This window comes from Megalopta genalis, chromosome 5 (assembly GCF_051020955.1).
Source record: "Megalopta genalis isolate 19385.01 chromosome 5, iyMegGena1_principal, whole genome shotgun sequence".
Classification (NCBI taxonomy): domain Eukaryota; kingdom Metazoa; phylum Arthropoda; class Insecta; order Hymenoptera; family Halictidae; genus Megalopta; species Megalopta genalis.
Window position 1 is genome coordinate 11777169 of NC_135017.1, and position 13749 is coordinate 11790917.

Sequence of the window (13749 nt, forward strand, 5' to 3'; positions counted from 1 at the left end):
ATATTTTGAAGTCTGTACTTAAAAATATAAGGTTTAAAGTACAGACTTAAAAATATAACGTTCAAAGTTTACGCTTGAAAATATAAGATTCAAAGTTCATGCCTAAAAATATAAGGTTCAAAGTACAGACTTTAAAAATACAAAGTTCAGTGTACAGACTTAAAAATATAAAGTTCAAAGTACAGACTTAAAAATATAAGATTTAAAGTCTGTACTTTGAACTTTATATTTTTAAGTCTGTACTCTGAACTCTATATTTTTAAATCCTGTACTTTGAACCTTATATTTATAAGTTTGTACTTTGAACCTTATATTTTTAGGCATGAACTTTGAACCTTACATTTTTGAGCTTGTACTTTGAATCTTATATTTTCACGCGTGAACTTTGAACGTTATATTTTTGAGTCTGTACTTTGAACCTTATATTTTTAGGCATGAACTTTGAACCTTACATTTTTGAGCTTGTACTTTGAATCTTATATTTTCACGCGTGAACTTTGAACGTTATATTTTTGAGTCTGTACTTTGAACCTTATATTTTTAAGTTTCCACTCTGTACCTTATATTTTCAAGCCTGTATTTTGGATTTCACATTTTTAAGTTGCACATTAAACCTTGTACATAGGACACTGTACTTTGAATCGCTATACTTTTGCACACTTAGATCCCTATACTTTTGACCTGGCACCTTTGTCCTCGTACTTTCATCTCATACTTTTCACCTCGTACTTCTGACCTGGTACTTTAGCTCCTGTACCTCAAACCCTGTTCCGTCGACCCGGTACTTTCGACCTTGTACTTTGGACCTGTTACTTTCGACCTTGTACTCTCGACCTCGTACTTTGTACCAATTACTTTGGACCACCCACTTCGGACCCAGCACCTCGTGCCTTCCACTTTAGATCCAATACTCTGGACCGCACCTTTACATAGCGCACTTTGAGACCTGGGTCCTGAAACTTGTATCTTAAGTAGTATGCACTTCGAGGCACCGGCCACGAGTTTCCGACAAGTGTTTTCACGAGGAGCATCGCGAAATTCACGATAAAGTCGTTCGATGCAGAATGCAGGGAAGAGACCCGCCGCAGCGTCACGCTGACACTATTCCCGTTTCTCGAACGATTCTTTCGATTAAATGACGCGCATCGGGGACTATATTCCGCGGCTGGAACGATCGGTGCTGCACACGTCTGCGGAGGAAGGCGCACGAAGTACGAGCAGACAGCAGCCGGAAATATCAGGATGGTGGCGATAAACTGCGTTACGCGGGAAGAAAAGGGAAGAAACTGGTCTGTGGTTAAACGTCGCCTTGCGCCGTTGCCACCGTCGCGAAAAATTGCCAAGTTCGTGTAAAAATCGCAGAACCTTTTTAGAGAAATGAGACGGAGAGATGAAGCTTTCTTAAATTAAACTTAAAACGTTCCAGAACAAAGGAAGATTACAGAGAATGTCTCGCGACGAATTGATTCGAAATATTTCTCGAATACAATCCTATTCGATGATATATTGTTTGAATAAAATATTATTCGAAGCATTTGCTTGAAATATTATACGAGCAACATTTTATTCGTAATATTACTCGAATGAAATTGTATTCCAAATATTTTCTGAATACAATTTTATTCATAATACTACTCGAATAAAATTCAGTTCGAAGAATTTATTCGAAACATTTCTCGAATAACATTTCATTCCGAATAACTGAACTCTGGCGAGTGTTAAGTAAAAAAACATGGACGTGCGGTGTAATGGCGGCGGGTAACAAGACAGGTAGTAAAAAATGGTGAAGAAAATGACGAGAGAACAGGACACCGGGAATTGGTTGTGGGAACGCGGAATCGGATGTGACAAATGATAAGAATCGCGAGCGAGAATTTCTGAGACAGGGAACCGAATGCCTGCGCGCAGAGGGACGACGGATAGAAGCGTGATCCCGTGAAATATTCCATTAAACAAATTGTCAGACCGGTCATAATTGGGAAATTGAAACGAACCGATAGCCGTCGTGTTTGTGTTAAAAGGTATGAATTTTTTAACCACAGTTGCAGAGAGAGTGTTACACAGGTCGACGCAATTTCAGGACCGTATCAGATTGCCACGAAAATTCACACCGGCCCCGGTTAATTAATTCCATTGGCTAAATTCAATTAACGCGGTGTAATTAATTTCATGAAATCTACGCTGCGCGTGCACGCCAAATAATAGTTAGAAAACGATTAAACTCGACGCGAGATTCCACCGCGAATACTTCAGAGTTACAGCCGAGAATTATTTTCTTCGATCCTCGTCCATTCCGCGTGTCAATTTGACGCGATTTTCAAGTTGAATAGTATTCCCGCTGTCTTTATTCGGGAAAATTGATCTCTGACCGAACAACCTGATAAATTTTCAAACAAATTAAATATTAGGTTTCCCAGAAAGTTCGTTTCACTCTTCATAGAATTCATTACATTGAGTTCGTGTGAAAATTGTTTTCTCATAGTTCATCGATTTATTTCTCCCATATTCCTTTTTCGAATTATTCGAATTAAAATTGTTCGAATAAAGAATTATTCGAATTATTCAAATACAAAACTATTCGAATTATTCGAATACAAAACTATTCGAGTTATTCGAATACAAAACTATTCGAATGAAGAATTATTCGAATACAGAATTATTTGAATGAAAAATTATTCGAATAAAGAATCATTCGAATAACGAATTACTCGAATAAAGAATCATTCGATTAAAGAATTATTCAAATAAAATATTCGACTAAAGGATTATTCGAATAAAATATTCGACTAAAGGATTATTCGAATAAAATATTCGACTAAAGGATTATTCGAATAAAATATTCGACTAAAAGGAATTCATTCGGATAATTCTCCTCGATAAATATTAATTCGGAAAAATTTAACTCTGGTTAAAATAGCTTCTTGAAACTGTTAGAGAGATATCAGGGATTATGGTCGGCGAGAAGAAAGAAGATTGCCCGATACCTCCGCCGTTATTAAGCTCCGCATAAAAGCAGAATTGATCTAGACTGTCGTTCGGAAAAGGCTCTATTCAGCTCGTAAATTTCGGGCGTTCTCCTTCCATCGATCGTTCGCCGAGAACAATCACGTGCATTTTCGGAACGCAACGCCTATGCGCCTATGCATTTTCCATAAATTGCTCTCTTTCACCGTGAATCGATTCCTGTGCAATAGCACGCACCGTAAATCACGGGATTCGGCTGCGTTGTTGCTCGGAAGAATAAAACCGTACGACCCCGTTTCAACCCTTAAATTTTCAGCGCCGACTGCACCGGCTCCGTTCGTGACGGCCAATGAAAACAGTGTCCAAGGATCGTTGTTCTCTGCGAACGACACACAGTGGTGTCAATTTTTCAAAAATTCCAAAGTTTCAAAGGTTCAAAGTTCCTAAGATCCAAAGTTCCAAAGATTCAAAGTTCTAAAGATTCGAAGTGCCAAAGATTCAAAGTTCAAAAGGTCCAAAATTCCAGAGGTCCCAAAATTCAAAGGTCCAAAATTCCAGAGGACCCAAAATTCAAAGATTTGGAGGTGCCAAATCCATGGATTCAAAAGTCGAGGATTCAAAGGTCCAAAAATTCAAGGACTCGAAAGTCTCGAATCCACAGATCCGAGACTCTAAATCTTCCCAAATCCAAAATTCTCCGCTCCAAAGCACAGCGTCCAAGGTTCTTATCCTCGAAACCCCCCGAAGAAATTAGACTCCGAAAATTTAGACTCCAAAAAGACAAATTCGCAACTCATAACCTGAAACCGAAATGATCAGCCCGTCGCTCGAAATCCAAAGACCAAAGGTTACGATCAACATGCCAGACAGTAGTAGATCAACTGGAGTTTACGATGACAGGTCCAAGGTCTCAGATTTACAGCCGCGGATATAGTATCCTCATGCAATGTCCGAGTTTCAAATTTCATGATCCAGAGTCTAATAGAAATGATCGGCGTGTTTAATAACTGCGGTTCAAGGTTAGCCGACTCGTGGTAAAAGAAATCTTGTGGTCGTACATGGACGATTCAGGAACACGATACAGTAACTTCTCCCTAATTCGCGCTCAGATTGCGCACAAAAATTGACAATTTCGGAAGAGGAGATACGATTATGCGAGCCTTGCGTCTCGTTTTCATAGTTGTGTGGGCAATCGTCTACTACTTCCGTCTAAGTTTCAAATTTTCGAAAAACTTGTTGATATTCAAACGGCTATAACTTCGTGCAAAAAAATCATACAACGATGGGACTGGGCTCATTTTAAAGCCCGAAGTTTCTACTTTCGGAGGACGTCCGTCGATTTCTTCAAGAAAATTTATTTGTCACACGGTAGATGGGAAACCTCGTTCTAGATTGTATACAAAATTTCGAATTTCCGAAAAATTGATGATATTCGAACGGTTATAACTTCGTGCAAAAAAATCATACAACGATGAATCTTAGCTCATTTTAAAGCCCGAAGTTTCCACTTTCGGAAGACGTTCGTCGATTTCTTTAAGAAAATTTATTTGCGACACGGTGGATGGGAAACCTCGTCCTAGATTTTATACAAAATTTCGAATTTCCGAAAAATTGATGATATTCGAACGGCTATAACTTCGTGAACAAAAATCGTAGAACAACGAAACTAATCTCATTTTAAAGCCTGAAATCTCTACTTTTTCAGCGTATAATTCGTCTTCGTCAAAAAAATTTTTCGAAGACACAGCACGCGGGAAACTGTAACAATTGATATCGGACAAAGTAGAAACGAGTCATTTATAGAATCTTGGAATTAGAAACGGCAAATGCGAGAATCGTATTTAGACAATTGTAGAATTCGCTCGACGTTTCCGGGAGATCGTTGGGTATTTTCTGTGTCGCGGCTGGAATGTGATCGGCTGATGGATTCGACGAGACAGAAAAAAGAGAAACGCTGATGGAGGTTACATAAGGAAAACAGCGTCCTTCGGGGCACTTCTCGCGCGAGTTAAGAGGAAATACGCCGGTGCCTCGCAAATGATACCAATCTTTGCGGGTAGATAGTCGTGTTATCGTTCCCTGCGTCACACAAGTGGGTAATAGTTGGGAGCCGGCCCATTAAGTCTGTCAGTTCTACTTAAGGCGACACGATCGTCACATGACGCCGGCTTAGGGTCGATACACATCTACGTGCTGGACTCGAGTCGTGCTAGCAGCGTGCTCGATTGAGAGTATTCACATTAGACGTGCGAACATGATGCCAGACCGATGACCTCGAGATCTAAGTGCCTTAGACCGAGATTCGGAATTCAACTTTATTTATTTCGGATTTGCCAATGCAATTGCTTTTTCTGATTAAAATAAGACCAAACGCAATATAATTTTCGTAAGATTATAATGACTTTTTATGAAAAATATAAATATACTTTTCATATTAATATTAACTTATATATTTTAGAAAACCAATAAAACCGTCATCCTATATAAAATTTTTATTTTTGTAGTTTAAACACCTTCCGTATACAATACAATACAATAACATGCGCCGTTTAATTATATAAAATAAAAGTTAAATATATTTACTTATTATACTTGTATAGTCATATTTAGTAAATTATGCTTACGCCTTGAAATTAATGATAGAGCGTAAGAAAAAAAAGGTTATGTCATGGTTATATCAGAGTTATACCAAAGTTATGCCAAAGTTATGTCAGGATTATGTCAAAGTTATGCCAAAATTATGCCAAAATTATGTCAGGGTTATGCCAACCTATGATTCGGCCTTGGTCAGCCTTGCAGCGAAGCCCGATCCTGGCACGTAGATGTGAATCGACCTTTATGGGACACGCGAGCCGGACAGTCGGCCGCACGCAAGTCGCTCGCTTATTTTCACTGATCCGATAGGAAAGCAACGCTGACGATTCAGGCAAGCGATGCCGCGGATTGAGTGGCACGGGACGCCACACTGTTCTTTATCCAACACGATCTATCGCTAAAGCGATCGCGAGATCGCACAATTCTTGAAATATTGAACTTGGGATTTTTGGACACAATGAATATCGATCCGGCACTCTTTGACTCCTGCATACTCTATTTTCGATATTTCGAGTCAGTCAATAGGCGATTCTGAAATTTGTAATGAAATGAATATTATATTTGCGAATTTTGGATTCGATGAATATAGTATATATTTTGGATTTCTGAATATTGAAATATGAAGCTTTGAACCTATGAATGTTATATTCTGGACTTTTAAACCCCCGATGAATATTATATTTCTAAATTTTGAGCCTAATGAATATTATATTTGGGACTTTTGAATATTGAAATAATGACCTCTGAACCTATGAATATTGTATTTAGGATTTTTGAACCTGATGAATATTATATTCCTGAATTTTGAACCCATTGAGTATTATATTTGTCACTTCTGAATATTGAACTAAGGACCTTTGAACCCATGAATATTATATATCCTGGACTTCTGAACCTAATGAATATTATACTTGGGACTTCTGGATATTAAAGTAAAGACCTTTGAACCCATGAATATTGTTTTTAAGATTTCTGAACCCGATGAATATTATATTCCCGAATTTTGAACCCAATGAATATTATATTTGTGACTTTGAATATTGAACTAAGGACCTTTGAACCCATGAATATTATATATCCTGGAGTTCTGAACCTAATGAATATTATACTTGGGATTTCTGGATATTAAACTAAAGACCTTTGAACCCATAAATACTGTTTTTAGGATTTCTGAACCCGATGAATATTGTATTCCCGAATTTTGAATCCAATGAATATTATATTTGTGACTTCTGAATATTGAACTAAGGACCTTTGAACCCATGAATATTATATATCCTGGACTTCTGAACCCAATGAATATTATACTTGGGACTTCTGGATAGTAAACTAAAGACCTTTGAACCCATGAATATTGTTTTTAGGATTTCTGAACCCTATGAATATTGTATTCCCGAATTTTGAATCCAATGGATATTATATTCGTCACTTTTGAATATTGAACGAAGAACCTCCAACCTAATGAATATTATATCCGCAAATGTTCCACCGAATGAACCCTCATCTACTCGTGTCTCCGTGTACGTACACACGCGTCAAAAAATTCTTCGTACACTGAAAAATCGGTTTCCCCGAGCCCCGAGTAATATCAATCAGCAAATGCGTTCGCCGGTCCGTGTTCCATCAAAGAATTCCAATTTACCATCGAACAGGAGCCACGTTGTTTGCGAACGGCGGCGTAAGTTCGCACTGTGCAAAGGTCCAAGTGTCATTGTTTCGTTCCTAATGATCACAAAGGAAATTGACGGGACAAAAGGACGAGCGCGGAGGTAAACAAGTACACAAATGCCCCATGAAAATCATCGTTTTCCGGTGGAGGACGTGCTTCGGGACACACTTTGAGCCCGGGGAGAAGGAGGAGCAAGAGGGACGCCGTGAAAGCTCGGTAAATAGCAATTAAAAAGCTGTCTGCTACCTTCCCTTTCGATGGCCTGGCCCGCGACTATACGCAACGCGACGGGCGACGACGCTTGTTCGGTCGATCGAATTTTTCCATCCGCGACGAATAAACAATAAAATGATTTTGGAGCACGGAGTTGGAAGGAGGGAGTGGCGGAGAGTTGATTGACGACGGTGTTCGAGCGTCGAGCAGAATTTTCTGTCGGCGATTGTTTTCATTGTTCCGTTTACATGGCGAACGCCGCCGTGAATACGGGATCGCCGGCAGAAAGAAATAAATACGGTCACCGTGACTATGTTGTTTCCCCGTTGAAATGACAAAAACGACTTTATCCGGCGGGGAATATAAAGCTTGAATGCGACGCGCGCGCATTCGGCGCATAAAATATTTATTAAATGAGAAGGAGAAAGGACGCGCAGTGGGGTACTTGCCCGATTGAGCTGACGAAAATTAATGTCCCCGTGTCCAAAGTGTAGCTATTAATTTATTTATAGTGTTTTACCTTAGGAGAGATCGTTTAAAACAAATAGAAATTATTTACAGAACATTAGAGATATTATTTTTACTATCGAATGGATCCGAATTGTGATTATTTATTTACGGTATTTTAACGCAGTGGCAATAATTTTAAACGTTTCGGGAAATTAATATTATTGTTATTTACACCGTATGAATGCTGTGTCATTATTTATAAACATTTTAACCTGTGCGAAATTATTGAAAAGTTCCAAAAACTATTGCAAAGTATTAAAAATCATTACAAAGTATTCGAAACCATTAGAAATTATTGCAAAATATTAAAAATTATTAGAAATGTTAAAAGAAACCAGATGCAATGAAAAATTATATAAAACAGTTTTATACTTCGGCTTGGTCCCATTTAATAAATCACAGCCTCGTATAATGATACAATATATAATTTGATAAACTTTGAATTCGATGTTCTATATGAAACGATAAAAATAATTAATTGTAGCTCCGATTGGAAGATATTCTCTCTGCAACGTTATATCCTCGTATAATAATACAATATATAATTTAATAAACTTTGAATTCGATATTCTATATGAAACGATAAAAATAATTCATTTTAGCTTCGATTGGAAGATATTCTCTCTGCAACGTTATATCCTCGTATAATAATACAATATATAATTTAATAAACTTTGAATTCGATATCCTATATGAAACAATAAAAATAATTAATTTTAGTTTCGATTGAAACATGATTTTCTCTCTGCGACATTATATCGGCTCGCAGTATTATCCGCAATAACAAGCATCGCGGATCTTGAGATTTCAAAGGAGAAACAAAATTTTGTTCGACATAAAATTTGAAAAATCGACGTTCCGCGATTCTCGACAGGCTGCAACGTTTCCGCTCCTTCGCCGCGGGAAAAGCAAACAGCGGCGGCCGGTATCGGAGCGCATTAATTAAATACGGCCAGAATGAATCAAACAAGCGTGTAACGCCCGAGCAAACAAATCGTCGTTAAAACCGCAGAAACGCGGCCGACATTCGCGATCCCTTTATGCCGAAAACCGCGAGCCCGAATTCCATCGCAACGCGATCCGGTGCGCGCGTGTTCGCTGGACATCGAAGCTATTAACACGCTTTTGCAGCGTCTAACTTCCAACAATCGCGAAGTACGCACGACAGGCCGGACCATCGGGTTGTTCCGTTCTCATCCGGCGGAACAATGCTCTCGAACGTTAATTGTGTTTTCCGGCGGAGCTGGAAAAAAATTTGACAAATAATCTGCGCCTTTGTGGAGCGGTCGGCGCGCGTCGCGCGGCGACAAAGGGTGCCGGCGGTGCTGGGAATATATTTTTGTACAGAGGATTTCGGAATTTCCGATGGCGAGAGTAAGTCTCGCGCGTTATTTTTCAGAGGTGCTCGCCTATTATTATTTCGCAAAGAAAAAATACGTTTCCGCGGACCACGCGTTCCTCCGTTCGCGCGCGAAATTGTATTTTCAGATCGTGCTTGTTTTCCCACGAAAATATCGGATTTCGAGCGAACATCGCGAACGCGCGACTTTCAAAAAATCATTATCAATGATATTGAAATTGTCGAACGGATAAAAATGCATTGTTCGTTAACAAAGGGTGCTAGGTAATCCGAGGATTTATTTTAAATCATCGCTCTTGCGGTTTCGTTGTTGCCGCGGATTTTTCGAATATTGCATTTCACGAGCACGGCTGTTCCGAGCTATTTGTCGGGGGGGAGAGGGGTGGTTCCGCCCCCGATGACTATAGAATTGCAAGAAAACAAAGTATGTTACCACGTGGAACGAATTAACTGTACCTGCGCGCAAAGTTTTATAACTCTCTGATTTTTCTGGACACGAAAAAAGCATCGCCCCGGATAAACGTCGCCGGAAATTTTAACGAATTCGCGCAAGCGAATAACGATGGAGTCGTCGAAAGTGTAAAAATACATTTTGCGATAACGAGGGACGCCAGGTAATCCGAGGATTTATCTTCGAACATCGTTCGTACGTTTTTGTCCGCGGCGCGGATTTTTAAATATTTCACCGGGGAAAAAAAAATGTTCCGAGGGCTCTGTTGGGGGCGGTCTCACCCTCCGTGTGCTGTAATATTGCGAGAATAAAAAATAGGCCTGTGTAGCGACTGAACTACTCCACTTGCGGAAAGTTCCGCGATTTCCCGAAGTTCCGCGACTTCTCAAGAAAAATGTATGTACTGCCCCGAATAAACGTCGACGTTGCGCGCGGTTTCTTGGTAGGATATTCATGATGGATGAGCGATGTAGGACACTTAAGCCTTCGGCTTCCTGTACGTAGTTTATAAATAGTGGTCTCCTTTGCTAGACCGGGTCCCGATGTTCAATCAATTGTAGATAGACCACGCAGCGTTCTAAGAATAACGAACCGATTACGTTTCGCAGTCGGCGGACTGCGCGATTCAATTCCGCTCGGGATTTCCATGATCTCTGTTTATTCCGGCGCGCGCGCGCGCGCGACACGGTGCACGACGGCCGATTTTGCGGAAAAGCTGGTCGAAGCGTTCCCCACGGGTCCCAACACTCGAATTGTCGTCATTTTTTTCGAAGCGAGCAATCCAGAACGATGCGCGAAAAAGTTCTTAGAACGAATTCTTATAATTTTTTATAGGTTTTATAAAAATTCATAAAAATTCTAGTACTACTACTAAAAGTTCTTCTAACTTTTTTATAGATTCTTTGAAAATTTGTAAAAATTCTGTACAAATTTTTGTCACCTTTTATAGATTTTATAAGAATTCATAAAAACTTCATACAAATTCTGATAATTCTTTATCGATTTTATAAAGATATAATAAATATAATAAAAATTTAGGGAGCTTTAGGAATTTATTGAATGCGGGAAAAAATTAGTTGAATAGGAACAAAATTAGTTGAACAGGCAAAATCGATCTCCGCGCGACGCCGCCATTTATTCGATATTTACCGGATTCGATTTTACGGTTTGTCCGCGCTTTCGTCGATATTTATTCCGCGGTGCGACGCCGCATTTATTTCGCCCTCGTCCCGCAATTTTTGCGTTCGAATTCGCCGGTTGCCTCCCAGGCTATTATCGTGTGCCGGCTAATGTTTATTGCAGCATGAACGAACGAAGGCCGATGATCCCTTTCGGTGGCCGCTGAAGGGCTGGGGGTAGTTTTGCAGATCACCTAAATTTAACGGTTCATATACCTCGGACCTCTGTCGATCTGTCGATCACTATTATTCAAGAAAACCCAAGCCGACGATAACGCCGCGAAAAATTATCGCGATTAGCAGCGACGCGAGAATTGAGTTCGCAACTGCGGTGTGAATTTGTGATTGTACAGTGTTGGACAAACCGAATAAGACGCTTGACACGTTTCGTGATTTTTATGTGCAAAAAACCGTTTGTAAAATATTCTAAGTTACGGTTAATATTTATATTTAATATTAAGTATAGATATTTAATTTACATGTAATATTTATATTTGATAATAAATGTAAATATTTAATATATATTTTATTATACATTTGATAATAAATATAAATATTTAATTTATATTTCATTATATATTTGATAATAAGTATAAATATTTAATTTATATTTCATTATATATTTGATAATAAATATAAATATTTAATTTATATTTCATTATATATTTGATAATAAATATAGTCATTTAATTTATATTTAATTATATATTATATTTAATTATACAATATTCACATGTCATATTTGTGTATATATATATATATATTTTAACTTACAAATAATTTGCGAAATATTATGAGGAACAATTACTTTCGTCCAGCGCTGTAGTGTCCTCGATCGAACAAAAAATGAGTACGTCATTGTTGAGTTTTCGCTGTTGTAAAAAGCGAACGCGAGCAAAATGTTCGACGTGACGCAGCGAGTGCTAGTTTCGAGGGACACAAATTTCCATTGTTCTCTAACGAGACGAAAAATAAGCTTCCAGCGAGGTTTTTCTGACCGCTAAAAACCCCATCGAAAAGCCACCCCCAACCCCCGGCGTCGTCGTAACGATTTTGCCCGTGAAGTCGTTCAACCGTTCACGCTCTCGCGCAACAAAAAAGGAGAGAAGAGAAAGGAAAGGAATAAATAAGCAGGTTCGTAGCGTTCAATCCCGCCCTTCGAGCACGCCGCTCCCCTTAATAGGGCCCAGCCGGCAGTCATCTATTTTTGCCCTTATTTACTCTTTATTATCGGCCGGCTTGGCGCAGCCGTATCGATGAATCGCAGGCGGAAACGAAGCGTCCTTTATGTCTGGACTGGTGCACGGATAAACCACGCTGGACGCCACCACCCTTCGGGAACCCTTCCCCGACCGGCCGGCCGGCCGGCCGGCCCTTTTATCTATTTGAAGGCAGCGTTCTCGAAATATTTTTAGACTCGCGAAAATTCCACAGTAATTGCTGGGAACCTTTCCCTCTTCAACCATTTAAGCACCGAATATAAATTCCAAAAACTCTGACAATAATTAAAGTTATTTAAGCAACATGTTAAGTGCAACATCAACTGAATAAATCTTCACAGTAGTCAAATTTTTTTTAATTAATGTGTTAAGCGTCGAATATCATTTCGGAAAATTCTCAGAATATTTCAAATCATTTGATTAACTTGTCACGCGTCGAATATTTAATTAATGTAACTAAAAGTAGATATTAAAATTTGTTAAGCAATATTAGCTGAACTCTATGGAACTCAATATTGTTATTAAAAATCCCGATAACATTCAGGTTGCTTCGATATTGGATTTACATTTTTGGTACACACTGTATTCTGATTAAAGTGAATTTCAAAAACTAGTTAAAAATAGTTGGCTAAAATAGCCAGTTAATAATTTATTCCGAGCATTATCTGACAACAGCTGATTTAATTAAAAAGGACTCTATGGCCAATGAAAAATCGAAATGTCCAAAAATATTCCAATTAATCGCTTGCCAGTGCACAAGCGTAAAACATTAAATTCAATCTCGAACATATTGAAGCCATTTTTCCCATTGAAAATTCCGAAAGTGTCCTCGCAAACGTCGAACGCAATTTTCCAGAATTTTCTAGAAAGAATGTTGACGCTCTCTACAGATTCGCGTCTTTGTGCCGTCTTTGTCCTAGAGCCGCGTGGCGACAGAATGCGAGAATATCGCCAGGCAGCCGGCTTCAAACGAAATCCCTTTACTTTCGTATTAATTTTCTTGGCTGCTTTGAGACGTCGACGTCGACGTCGACGTCGTCGTCGTCGCAGCCCTCGGTGCATTTTTATGCGGCGCCGTTCCACGCGAGAAATCCTTACGCGCCACGGCGTCTACAAGAATTGATGAGCCATGAAAGGAACGGAAGAAACGGACCGGCGACTGTTTTTAATTAAGGCAACTGGCTCCTTCCTGCGACCGTGCCACCCCGGACCCTTTGAAGCCGCCACTGGAAAAGCACATTTCGCTTGCCCTGCGCATAATAGTCTGCACTTACGCGCGTGTGTGCGGCGGAGACTGCTTCCCACTTCGAACAGAGGATTTAATGCTTTGTTCTTTGTTTGTCGAATTTCATTTGTACGCTTTCGTTTGTTGGTTTTCATTTGTTGGCTTTGGTTTGATGGGTTTTGTCAGGTGCTTTACGTTTGTTGGTTTACTGGTATTTATTTTCAATTGTTGGATTTCGTTCGATGGATTTCGTTCGTTGGTTCGCATTTGTTGGTTTCTGTTTGATAAATTTCGTTTGTTGGTTTCTATATATTGCTTTTCGTTTTGTGAATTTCGTTTATTGTTTTTTATTTACGAGATTTCT

General features: G+C 39.1%; 2 protein-coding genes across 4 annotated transcripts in view; one reads left to right on the forward strand and one right to left on the reverse strand.

Annotated features, from left to right (window-relative positions):
* Nucleotides 1-13749, reverse strand: part of dnc (phosphodiesterase dunce) — a 540449-nt gene that overhangs the window by 422920 nt on the left and 103780 nt on the right. The window lies entirely within an intron of this gene.
* LOC143259408 (uncharacterized) overlaps nucleotides 1-13749 on the forward strand; it is an 87343-nt gene that overhangs the window by 52055 nt on the left and 21539 nt on the right. The window lies entirely within an intron of this gene.